This window comes from Pollicipes pollicipes, unplaced genomic scaffold, assembly GCF_011947565.3.
Source record: "Pollicipes pollicipes isolate AB1234 unplaced genomic scaffold, Ppol_2.1 Scaffold_2555;HRSCAF=2994_pilon_pilon_pilon, whole genome shotgun sequence".
In the NCBI taxonomy this organism is placed as follows: Eukaryota; Metazoa; Arthropoda; class Thecostraca; order Pollicipedomorpha; family Pollicipedidae; genus Pollicipes; species Pollicipes pollicipes.
Window position 1 is genome coordinate 34,273,080 of NW_023596136.1, and position 12,608 is coordinate 34,285,687.

Consider the following 12,608-nt stretch of genomic DNA (forward strand, 5'->3'; position numbering starts at 1 on the left):
TCGGGGGGTGAATTTGACCCCCACCCGAGCGCATGCTGAAGTACATCTGGGCAAACCTGAACATAGGTGCCGGCTGGTAAACGTCAGTTAAGAAAATTATTTCAACGCAAGATATCTTGAGAAGCAATTATACGTCACTGCATATATTCACTTAAAACCTGATAATACATTTATTCATTCCAAGCAAACGAAGTCTTCCTTGAAAAGGCAAGGAAGCCTCGAAAATGCACAAGGAAGATGCTGACTAGGACTGAGCACGTTCTGTAGCAGCTCAGCAAAACACGTGCACGTTAGCTAATACGCCTCAGCACGAAGAGCAAGATAGCATTTAATGTGTATTTCCTAAAGCCATTTACAATCATTTAAGACCCTGTAGAGAATATCAGGCTTACCTTGAATTTGGAAGGCATCTAGCTGGGCTGCTAGTTCACGGTGTAACGAGTCATCTGCTTCTGCCCCGTTTATATTTCAACAAGTATATTCCCAACAAAAACGTAAACTTTGTATGTGGGCGTGCTTTCATAATTGGTGTGCTGCATTTCTTTATGCCTGGTGTGGTGGCGCTGGAGTAGTGTTGTCGTTCAGCAAGGTAAGTCTTTTTATTTGCTTACAGTTTGATTATGCAGTGAACGGTGCACATTTTGGATTTATCACACTATTTTGGGGTCTGATGATTGCTTGAGCTACCTAAATTACTAATTCATTCCGTCAAATATCTTTATTCCCTACACATGTATCTTAAAATTTCGTGGCCAACCGGACGGGTATGTCATCGATTTAACGTTCGTATATCAGATTTAACAAGCTGCACTTCTTGCTTTTGCGCACCACAAAATGCGTAATGACATGTTCACAATCGCATCGCAGATGTAAAAGCTGCCATGTACGGCATATACGAAAGCCATTAACAGGATGCATGCACGTTGAGTGTGTTTTGATACAGTGTGCATGCTAATGCAATTGACACGCTTTATACCGTAGAAATAAGCACGTTGACTGTATTTTCAGGGACATCTTTTGACATTTCATATCATTTAGACATAACCTCATGAACTGAGTGTTTACTTAGTAGTTCTTACGGACTTGTACCATGTCATGTACCATGTACCATGTACCATGTACCATGTAGCTTGTCAGAATTAACTATGATTGATGTAAGCAGGATGGGCATCAAGCTTCTGTTCTTTTCGGCACCATGGGTTCTTACGAAGAATTTAAGGCAGAAAACGCTAATTAGCCAAAGATACCGGGCAAGCATTGGTATATGATGGGCATGCTCGACGTTTCCAAGCAGCGTTCATGGTCAGGCTTGAAAAAAAAAATGGTAAACTGAATTTGAAGGGCTTGTCCCCGTAGGGTCCCTAAAAGATGGTAGTTTGTTTCGTTTTATTTTGTTTCCATTCCCTCACATAACACGCTAACTTATGTGGATTTTCACGTCTGTCAAGACATCCTCACTTTCTCAGCCTGCAACGACTGGAGATTAGTTGAGCACATTCATTCGCTCATAGGTACTTTTTGGCGTACGCTACTGCCACGCCGGTCAGCAAGTTCGGTGAAATGCACGTGCTGCCAATAGTCAAGCGGCTGTTGTTCCAGGAAATTACAAAGTGATTCTTTGGCATGTTTGTGACTTGTTCACACAGGCGATTTTTCAGCGTGTCAGACCTGCGTCAGACGCAAATCCAAAGCAGACGATGTAGCCATACATTTCTATACTTTTCAACTTTCCCATACGGCCCGCCCAGAATCGGCGAAGCTCCCTGCCCGGGCGTGGGACAGCAGGCGAGTCGGCTGTGGCCAAGAACTCCCGCATCGAACAAAACACGACCATTAGGACGACAGGAACCTAGAAAGTCAAATCACATCAGCGAAAACCTGCGCTTGGTCGTCCTGCAGCAGCGTGAGGGAGCCGGCTCAGGAAATGACCGGCGGACGAAGAGCGGCGCCCGAAAGCTGGCCCGTCGCGGTAATCCGCCATCCTTGCAGAACTTCACAGGGCAGCGGCGTGTTTTTCCGCTTCGGACTGGCACTTCAAAGAGGGACACCTGCCACCAGCCGGTCAGACAAGATTGATGGACGTGCGGCACCGGATCGGCGGTGCAAGGAGGAAACAGCAAAGCTGCCTCACCCCAATCCAGATTCCCCGCCGCGACGGCACCAAGCGGGGATTGGGTCCGAGGGAACGCGGAGAACCTGTCCGCGGCAAGAGCGGGCGGGCTTTGCTCCGCCTCCGGCGATGTGGCGCCCGATCTCTGGCCTTGGGGCACGTTGGGGGTCGAGCCCTGGAAGTAGGGCAGGCCGGTCTGGAAACACATTGGACGGAGGGGGCATTGCGGCAAAAGCTACTGAACCTTACGGAAAAACGAGGGCGGCTGACCCGGTCAGAACAAATCGCAAAGAAATAAAGCGAAGAGTGCGAAGAGCCTCCAACGAGAGGCCGAAAAGGAGAAGCGTCTGAGGAATGACCCCAGGTGGTCTCGGACAGGAGGCTACAGGGCAGAAGGAGCGCGAGTGTCGTGCATTGCAAACAGGACAACCCGACGCTGACCTAGCGACGACCTCTGGCTCAGCGGGTGACGGGACGCCGACGACACACGCGATGTGAGTCCACCGAGCTGTCGTCCCTCGTCTCAGCCGGACCATAGACGGCTGTGCGCTCCGAGGATGGCTCGTGGCCCGGGAACCCCTTCCCTTGGTGTAATTGGGGAGAGGGGACAGGCTATGCGACTCTCCCGGCCCAGCAATGTGCTTCGTGGTGAGAGCTGTGATCTCATAATTAGGGAAGAGGGTGATATATTGCGGGGTTTCGGCGCTGGACACGGATGTGGCTGCAAACTTATGAAGACGGAGAGCAAAAGTCCGACCAGTAGGCTGATATGGGACTAAGTGTGGATGACTGAAAAGGCAGGTGATTTGTTGCGTCTCAATTTTTCAGCGTTAACGCGAGGCTGGACTTAATTTGATCGGACGGCGATGGAGCACTCGCGCCCGGCGTGGGTGGACATGATGTTTAAGACCGGTGAAGCACGCTTTGGGGTGGCGGCTCGTCATTAGCCTACGCCGGAGCTATGTGGGTTTAACCGTTGGAGGTGGCCACAAGGATCCAGGTCGTGTCATTATGGCCTGCCCCGCCCATGCGTCGAGGCCGGGTGCAGCGTACGAGCCGTGACCGCACATTCATGACAGTTTTCTTCGGCTAGAACGTTAGCCTATTGCTCACTTTTTCGGCTTGCCGTTTTCTCGTTTCCTTAATTTTTTCCGAGGGTTAGGAGCGGTAGAGCTCTCAGCTGAACCCCGCCCAGGTACATGCACGGGTTTTGCTTACAATTACGCTTTTCCTTCCTTTTTATTTGTCGCGTGATCTAGCTCACGAAGCTTTAGCCAGACTGACAGATCCCTTCGGCGATCCGCACCCGGCGGCCCCTTCAACGAGGGACGAGTCACACCGTGACGGTGAGGACCGCGAAGACTGATAAGCGCGGACCGCGCCGAGCGGCAAGGCTCAGGACCGAAGAGGAGCCAGACGACCGCAGACCTGCTGAATATCGTCTTGCGCATTCCCGCTTAATGTTTTATGGGTAGCGTGACCCGAAGACGCGGTTTCATTTTTTTACCGGGAGACGGTCGACTTGTTTCGGTGTCTCTTGTTTGGGATCAGGCGTGACGGCATGAAGATGTGTGGGTCATGGTATGACCAGGAACCAGTTAGGGCCGTTCGGGAGACGGGGTTATGCATGGCGGTAACTGGATCTATCCGACGATGTGCAACGCCCCGGGAGCGACCAGAACACAGCCCGTCCTCTTCTAACGCTGTGTACGCTGAGCCGCTTGGTGACCGGATGTCCGGCATGGATAGGGATCCCGTCAACAACGCTTGTGTGGAGGGCGACAAGGGACTAAGTCATCTGATAGGGTGGTCACACCGACTCTCCAGAGTGTGCCAGCCGTGGAGACCTTAAAGTGTACACCCAGGTCACGCCGGGCGCGCGCCGCCTGCCGACGGGCTCCGCCGTCCCATCAGGCACGCTGTTTACCTCCAGACCTCTGAAGAACACGCTGAAGGGCGGTGCCTTGCTCACTTCGGCATGAGAGAGGTGAGGGCGCAGAAACGCCGGAGACGAGGTCTCCGTACTGCATGGGGCGCTGCCTAAAACGCGTGCGCAGCAGTAGGAGCTGCGAGCGGTGGGCGTGGCTGAGTAACCGGTGGGTCACTCCATCGTAGGCGAAACGCGCGATGGCGTCGCCCGAATAGCGAGCCGTCACACTCTGGAGGTCAGGCGAGGGAGCGAGCTGTTGTCTGGCTTTGGTATAACGAATGCCGGCCCATCAGCTGCGTCCGTGCCAAGCTGATCACAACTTGATCCGATATATTTTAAAAAGGACGTGAACGGGGCTATATTCGATGTTTGAAATGCGTTAAATAAAGTTAGTGCAGTTCTACAAGGACTCGTACAGACAGGCATATTATAACGCCGGGGCGCTGGTTAACGGGAGGCAAAGGTGTGGAGGTCGTACCCGTGTGGGAGCCAGGCATGAGTCGGGTGAAGTGGGCTCCAGCGGATCTGTATGCCTGGAGTGAATGTGGTCGAATGTCGAAGGCACAGTCGAATGCAGGAAGCCTAGTGTGGCTTAGTTCAGGACGAAGGAACCCACAAGTTCAATATTCAGCGGGCCTTCGCCAGTGCATTCCGACGATTGTGAGGGATCCCCGCCAATTTTAACGTACCAGAGAATGCAAGACATCGAACTTTTCTCAATGCATCTCGTTCCATTTTCCCCGTTTAAATGCGGCTACCAACCCAGCGGTGGAGGTGGGATCCCGCGACTAGGGATGGTCAAGCATGCATGGGGAGGCAGTCGTTCATAGAGCTTGACCGGACCTAACGTCCCATCAATACGCCGGTCACCCGCGTCATCCTAGCTTTCTGGCTCGCATGTGAGCGTGTGTTGATATCGGGTGTACCGGAGTCATGACGTGCCGAGTCGTACGCTAACATCATCTGGCTCGAATGCTTACCAATAGGCTCTTAGTTTTAAGTTGGCTCTTGTGGGGATGCGTGATTGCGGCAGTCGGCGGCGCACATTGACAGCCGGGCAGCTGCGCAACGCAAGGCATCCCACCACAGAACCCCTCTTAAAATGGCATGAGAAAAAGTGTAACGTTTAATACGTACTCGACGGTGCTCAAATTCAGATCCAAGAGGGCTTGCTGTCGTGGTGTGAATTGCCTAAATGTCCAGCTATATCGCATCGAACATGCAGGCGCGCAGGAAAGCTGCAATCGATAAGCCAGCGCTAATGTCTACAAATATGTCGAAAATAAGTCGCGTGTTAAGCATCCAACTAAACTAAACAATGTCCCTCCCGGTGGCTCAGTTGGTTAGAGCGTGTGCCTTCCGATTCACTCGCCCGTGGCGGGGCGGGTTCGAGTCACTTTAAGGCGCTCGCTATTTGCCCTTGACAGGCATGGCCTGCGACCGGTGGCAGCGGTCGCGCTAAAGGTCAGTTGACGTCAGAGGGCAGGACGGACCGTGCCGAGCATTGCGGCCCGTTAAGCTTTTGCCACCAAATTCTGCCGTTGACATGGAACTGCGCGATCGGGTGGTAGGGGTTCAGGGCTCACACAACAAGCACTGCTTAGCGTGAGCTCTGATCCCAGAAATCCAGCCATTCAAAGGGTTCTTTTTAAAAAAGATAAAAATAAAAACTATGCAGAGCACGCGCCTTGGGAGCCTCTTCTCTTTGGTATGTACGGTGCTACCAGACGCGAGGAGGTTAGTATCGCAAGCCGTAAAGTATTGCAACCACTAATGTTTAAGTGAACCCGTTAAGTCACAAAACGCTTTATGATTCACGGCACCTCGTGCATCAAAACACCTAATACGTCATAACTCCCTAAATATGGTAGCAACTGATGTATTGTACCATCTCATGCTTACGTCACGTACGATGTTTCATAACGCCTATTGGATTATCACATAATGTTCTTAAACCCTAATGAATCATAGCCTCTTTCGCACCCTATCGCTTTACTGTGTAATAACCTACAACGGTCGCAACCACTCATGCGTCACAAACTACAATGTTATCGAAATCCTAATGTGCCGAAAACTTATATTGTTTTAGGACTGATTATAACACCAAGCGTATCAGAGCGCATAGTGGTCGCAACCACTAACGCATCACAAACTCCAGTGTTGTGCAACTTATAATGTACCAGACCTCAGCAAGTTTTAACGCTAATAGTACTTTACATTTCTTGTGGCTCCTAATGTTTCATGACATTTAAACTATGGACACAGCAGGCCTTATCACCCACTGTTCCCAAAGGACATTTGATTGTGCAAAGATCATTACAAACAGCAACAGGGCATCACCATGGGTAGCAAGATGGCACTGAGGACACAAGATGGTAAATTTTATTCCGTTTGCGATGATGCTTATGCATAAATTTGAACGAGCCGCCAATAAAGGGAATACTTCACATCTGGAGATATTGAAGGAACCAGCCGATGAAAAAACTCACTAAAAACATTGCTGTACTTTTGAGTGAAAAACACTACTCCAGACATCACAATTTCTCTACGTAGGGAATACGCCCCTCAATGCGTCATGGTTTGGTTACGCCATCGTACCCAACACAACATTGATCAAGAGCCAACTGGCGGCCGCTTTATCTGGAAATCGTGCTCACGAACACCAGACATGACCGACTTGGCCATTATATTTTTGCCTTGATTGCCGCATAGGCTATTGGAATGCCAGGATTTGAGTGACGTTATCATGGCGTCGTGGATGCATGGGTGACCTGGACATTGTCTCGTCTCCCCGAAATAATGCAGGCCCGTGAACTGCACCAAACGATCTTCAAGACAGCTGTTTCAGTTACAATTTCCGTACATATGTGGAACAACATTCTTTAACGCCAGCGTACAAGCTGATTTACAGGGTAGATAGCGGAGGAATGAGTAGCACCGACTCCATTTCTGAATTCGAGGTGCGGGCGTCAGGTAACTCATTTGAATACAGTGAGCAGCCAGTTTCATCTTTTTGTTTCAAGTATGTTAAAAATCGGTTAAAGTTACTTTAATTTTGAACGGTTTTGAACTCATATGATATTATGGGGTAGCACCGGTAGCAGGTTCATGCTACCCTACATTTATCGGTGTAGTACGCATTATTGCAACAATGGTCGCAATCACCTGTCAAAAACGTTTGAAATCTCCAAGTTGCAGTAACCTGTGCGTAACCCATGATGTATAAATCGTACCCATGACCCTAGGTTATGTCATTCTGGCACAAATTGGGTGAAATGTCTCAGCTTTTCTTACTTTTTCAGATTTCCCTGGTTTGGTTTACAACCGTTGCAACTTCTCAGAGTTCTAAATCTTGATTTCAGAGGATATCGGAGCACGCATTGCATCATCTCACCGCGGATATTCTGAGATTTTGAGGTATACCGAAGTTGGTTTACGTTCGAAGCGTACTAACTTCTTACAACCGCTCCAGGGTTGCTTCATAAACTATTTTCCTGTCCTGAAAATGGCAAAGATAAGCACCAATTGATTCGTTTCTTTTTTATTTTTTGATATTTTATCGTGCCGTGAAAAAAGCAGTTAGAAAACGTTTATCTAATGACACAGCTATTTTGCTGGGGTGCCTAACCAACGAGCGTGTTGCAAACGAATCCTGCGTTGCTGTACCACACATTTCATGTTGCCAACGACTGCATGCAATAAAAAGAAGTCATACCTCATCCTTCACCTTCTGAGCAATACATATAGATGCCATTTGTACCGAGAAGACTTTTTTGACATTTGTACCGAGAAGACTTTTTTGACATTTGTACCGAGAAGACTTTTTTGACATTTGTACCGAGAAGACTTTTTGACATTTTCTCCCCGTGGTTTCTCTTCCCCCCCCCCCCGTGCCTTTACTTCCTTTGTTTTTGTTACAAGGCGTTGAGCGCCTTTTTGCTTAAGCTTTCTCCTCCAGCCTCCTTTTCACAGGAGAGCTGATCATTACGAGGTATGTGCCTTTCCGTTCCCGACAACTTTCGTCTTTTCTGGGGCACGAAAACTAGCGGAAAAGAGGGCAAGTCATCTATTGGGTTCTTGGGTGTCGGTGCAGCTGGGGTGTCGTACTGTGCCCGTGTAATCGGAATGCCGTACTACGGCTGGGCCGACCACACATCATATTCATTTGTTCTGAAACGTTCGCAGGTAAGATCGCCACGGACAGCAGCACGAAAACATCAGCAATGTCGCCGGCTGTCGCTGGTCGGGCTGCGCTGAGCGATCCACCGTCGTCTCTGGACTGCTCCTCGCTGGCGGCTGACTTGTGTCCTGACCCGGTCGATGTCTGGCTTCACGGCGTCACACTCATCGCTGCATCGGCGCCCGACGAGCGCATGCCCTGCTCTTTGTGTGCCGGCGTCGACGACAACGAGGTAATAACCTGCCGGGCCAAGTATCGGTATCTCCGGTACCAAGTACCGCGAGAACTCCGGCGGGGGCCGCGAGTGGACTTACAATTGATAGACGGGAACTGTCCGTTCGTGTAGGTTCCATGTGACAGCAGTGTTAAAGGAGTCCCCCTTCCTTTTCCAATTTTCACGCATAGATACATCATACGGGTCCGTTTTGGTCGGTGCCAGGAGTGATTTGCATTCTTTTTGGTGGGCACTGTCCCCCCCCCCCCCCACAATGTACAATGCGGCCCCCACAACGGTGAGTTTGCTCCTCCCCAACCTCATGGAGCCCATACACATGTAACACATCGACAAATGGATGCTCAAAATTATATCAAAGTTAGGAAAGGCGTCTAATCATTGTTTCATAGATAAAATGACCCCAAAACAAAATGAAAAACTGCAATATCGTGTCCACTTTAGTCCATCTGACTAAGTCACCCTTTTAAAGTTCCGTAGTCGTATCGTGTTTACCTGAGTTTTAGTTTTGTTTGTCCTGTAGGCTACTCTTTCAAACTGCACAGTGTATATATGTTGTTGACTATGACCTTGTTTTGTGTTATTGTGGGGGCGTTTTGGTATTATTCAGCGATGTGTCATGGTATACCGACCGCTGCAACTTGACTTACTGTGTTGCGATACCTTATCGGAAAATGAAAACAAAGCGGTGAAATATTTTTGCCCAAAACGTAGCCAGGCTTTCATCTGTTTGCATTTGGGAGGGGTCTTGAAATGTGTCGACCTTTACTTCCACGTCAGTAGTCGATAAACAATTTCGAAAAACCTGGGAACGATACCAGTCTTATAAAACGATGGCGGTAGGCGTCCCGCCATGCCCACCAACACTAGCCGTGTCGAACGTGCCTATTATATATACGTGCCTATTATATATATATATATATATATATATATATATATATATATATATATATATATATATATATTATAAATTGGGCGTACTACGCCTGTACTTTGCCTTGCGACCATCAACCGGGATTTTCATGGCTGACGTTGCTAGTCGCTCAAATAAACTTACACTCTCTGCTTCCGGGGCCGCACAGTCCAACAACGTCTGAAGTCACATAACACCGAACCTACTGTCGATTACCGAAACCTAGTCGCTACAATTGACGCGAAAGAAAATTAAAATGATTCCCAACGATAACATCGTTCACTGAGCCAGAGCAAGCAAACGTATGACACTAGGGGCTGTATCTTCCTGTCCCGCTGGGGGGAGGGGAGGGACTTCAACTCCACAACGTCTTTGAAAGGAAGCTGGGTCAGATATCGGAAGTTACCTGCTTTACTAGGGCTGTATATTCCTGTCCTGTTGGGGGGAGGGGAGGGACTCCAACTCCACAACGTCTTTGAAAGGAAACTGGGTCTAAATCTCGGAAGTTATCTGCTTTTAAGTGTACTTGGCGCTAACTTTTTTCCTCGCTCGCCCCCACCAAGTCCCATTTTGTGAAACTACACTCCTATGGTGGAGGCTGAACGACGCTGGCCAGACTAAAAAATAGAGTTTTGTCACCAGACTATACTGCAGGTTCAGGTCTGGGACGTAAGGCACATTTTCTAAGCAGGGACAGGGTCGCGATCTGCGATTTGCATTGGCAGGCGCCTTTAAGTCAATATAGCGGTCCTCGCGTCGGTTCGGAGACTACATTGCCTAGCATGGGTCACGTCCTGGCAAGGAGCCCAGAGTTAGTGCTTAGCAGAGGGTCGCGTATTGGCAAGGAGCCCAGAGTCAGTGCCTACCCTGGGTCACGTATTGGCAAGGAGCCCAAAGCCTGCTTTTATTTTCAACTTAAAAATTGCACAGGCAAAACACATTGTAACATAATTTGGAATTTAAACGCGCCTTCTTCAGCAACGTTGTCGTATTCGTCTGGCCGTCGGCCAACGCCTAATGTTAGATGCAGGACCAACTATTGTACTGTGTTTTTTTTAAGTTCTGTTATGATTTGTGTTTATTTTTATAATAATTGTACCTTATTACATTATGATGTTTTCATATTATTATATTATAGTATTATATCATGTTATTTTATATGCATTATAGCTATATTTTGTTATATTATATTATTTCATATTGCTATCATGTTTTTGTATCAAAATATAAATTATTTAGATTTGGTTGTTTATTTGCTTCTATTCATTATGTTATTTTGTTGTATTCATTGTTCATGTGTTTCATCCACTACTAGATTCTGAACAAAGGTGATCATCCTGAGATCAAAACGGGTTGATGTGGGTGTAAATTTACAACATTTCGGTTTAAGGTCTACATTCACAATGTTCCTGCACAGCCCGGAAAAAATCGGCACAGACCGAATGCTATCAGCTTAGACAGAGTCCACTGAAGCGTTGTGAAATGATTAGCGCCTTTGGTTTATTGAACGCAGAGATTTAACACCAGTTTCGTGCAGTTTATTGACGCTAGCTTTTAAGAAGTGCAGACCTCCCCTCGGAATTAAGTGGACCATATCCGACGGTCTCTTTTTTTGGGTGGCGGACTGTCACCAAGAGGGGGGGGGGGCTTGTTCAGCCCTGTGTCCACCCGCTAATTCCGAAGACTCTGGGTACGCCCCCGCGCGGATAAGCTCATTGAACACCGAGTGTATGTAGTGAGTATAATCGCGTGGTAACTGAGAGTCAGCTCGACTAGCAGCGCTGGTACAATCAGCCTGCATCGCGCATGATAGCGATATGACAAGTACTTCATTTTCACAAGTTCAAAGTGAAACGGGTCCAGGTCGCTTTTCTTCAGAGGCACGACAGATTTTAGAAGTGTACCGTAGACGTATAGCTAGTTCGCAATTCATGTTTATTGAAAGAGCGGGAGACAAGGGTTTTCAACAGGAGGGCATATGCCTACGTGTATTTGGGGGAAGCTTAATATATATATATATATATATATATATATATATATATTAATTATGCGTGAAATTAACATTACCAATGATATACATGAATTCGCTAGCATTGATATTCACTAGAATACATACCTTGTGTCGATGAAATATTGGTGTGTCGAGAATCCCGCGTATAAATGGGTTGTGATGGCCACATATGTTGTGGACACTGGACACCCTACCCCTGTCAGTGAATGAATACATTTGCAACAAGTTTTCTAAGCACATTATGGTAAATTATGCAGCAAGTTAAGTTTTTAGTACGCAAAAAACAGAGAGGAAGAGCTGCAACACCACGCCTTTGGCCTCACGAGACAGTTGCCTTTATAAGATCGATGCAATCTGCGAGGCTTCTATGCAGTGATTGCTGCGGCTACGCATATAATATTCAAAAAGATATGTCAATATTGCTTGCGTGCACATACACATACACATATATACATATATTACATATATTATATATGTGTATATATATATATATATATATATATATATATATATGTATATATATATATGACGGATAGCTAGAACATAAGGCACGCAACCCGAGAAATTTCTAGACCTCTCCCGTTATGACGCCTTCCACAAATCTGCCCCCCTCAATCGTTATAAGAAACCGACACCCATTGTCGGCAGCACCAGTTTTTTTCGAAATCCTTCTGAATCGTGCGAGAGTAAAAGGCGTCATGGCCCTCAGCAGCACAATGAATGTTAAGCCTGTGAGAAATACAGCCTACCCCTACAGAAAGGTTTCCCGACAAATGTGCCTGGAATGCAGACATTATTGTCTGGCTGGGCTTGGTATCAGTACATTGCGAGCATTCCATCCTGGAGGAAATGTCGGGACTCAATATGTGGACATCGCTTCAGCGCACAGAGAAATTGTTGACGAGCCGGAAGGCCAGGGCTCATTAAGATGGCTGGAAGGTTCTAACTGAACGCCAACTTCGGGCAAGACCCGCCGAGAAGTTGTAGGAGGCTCTCCCGGAGGGCTGTCTTACGCTGCTTTAGGCTGTCGTCTTTTAAATATTCAGAATGACTTGCGCGTGTGGTCCTAAGTTCAGGGCATCTGCTGAGCATAGCTTGTTGCATACAGCACAAACTCACAATCCAAGTTGTGCCGCCTAGTTCAACGGATAATGCTGCCCTGCCCTATCGCCAGACAGGACTGGGAAGTGTATTGCGTGCCTCATAAGGCTCTGAGGGCCACTCCGGGCCTG

At 47.9% G+C, this 12,608-nt stretch overlaps 1 long non-coding RNA gene across 1 annotated transcript in view; it reads left to right on the plus strand.

Annotated features, from left to right (window-relative positions):
• Window positions 1–320: 320 nt before the first annotated feature.
• Window positions 321–12,608, plus strand: part of LOC119108834 (uncharacterized) — a 63,507-nt gene continuing 51,219 nt past the window's right edge. Inside the window, exons 1-2 of the long non-coding RNA XR_005095359.1 lie at window positions 321–589; window positions 8,226–8,452. This is a non-coding gene — a long non-coding RNA (uncharacterized LOC119108834). The remainder of the gene's footprint in view (window positions 590–8,225; window positions 8,453–12,608) is intronic.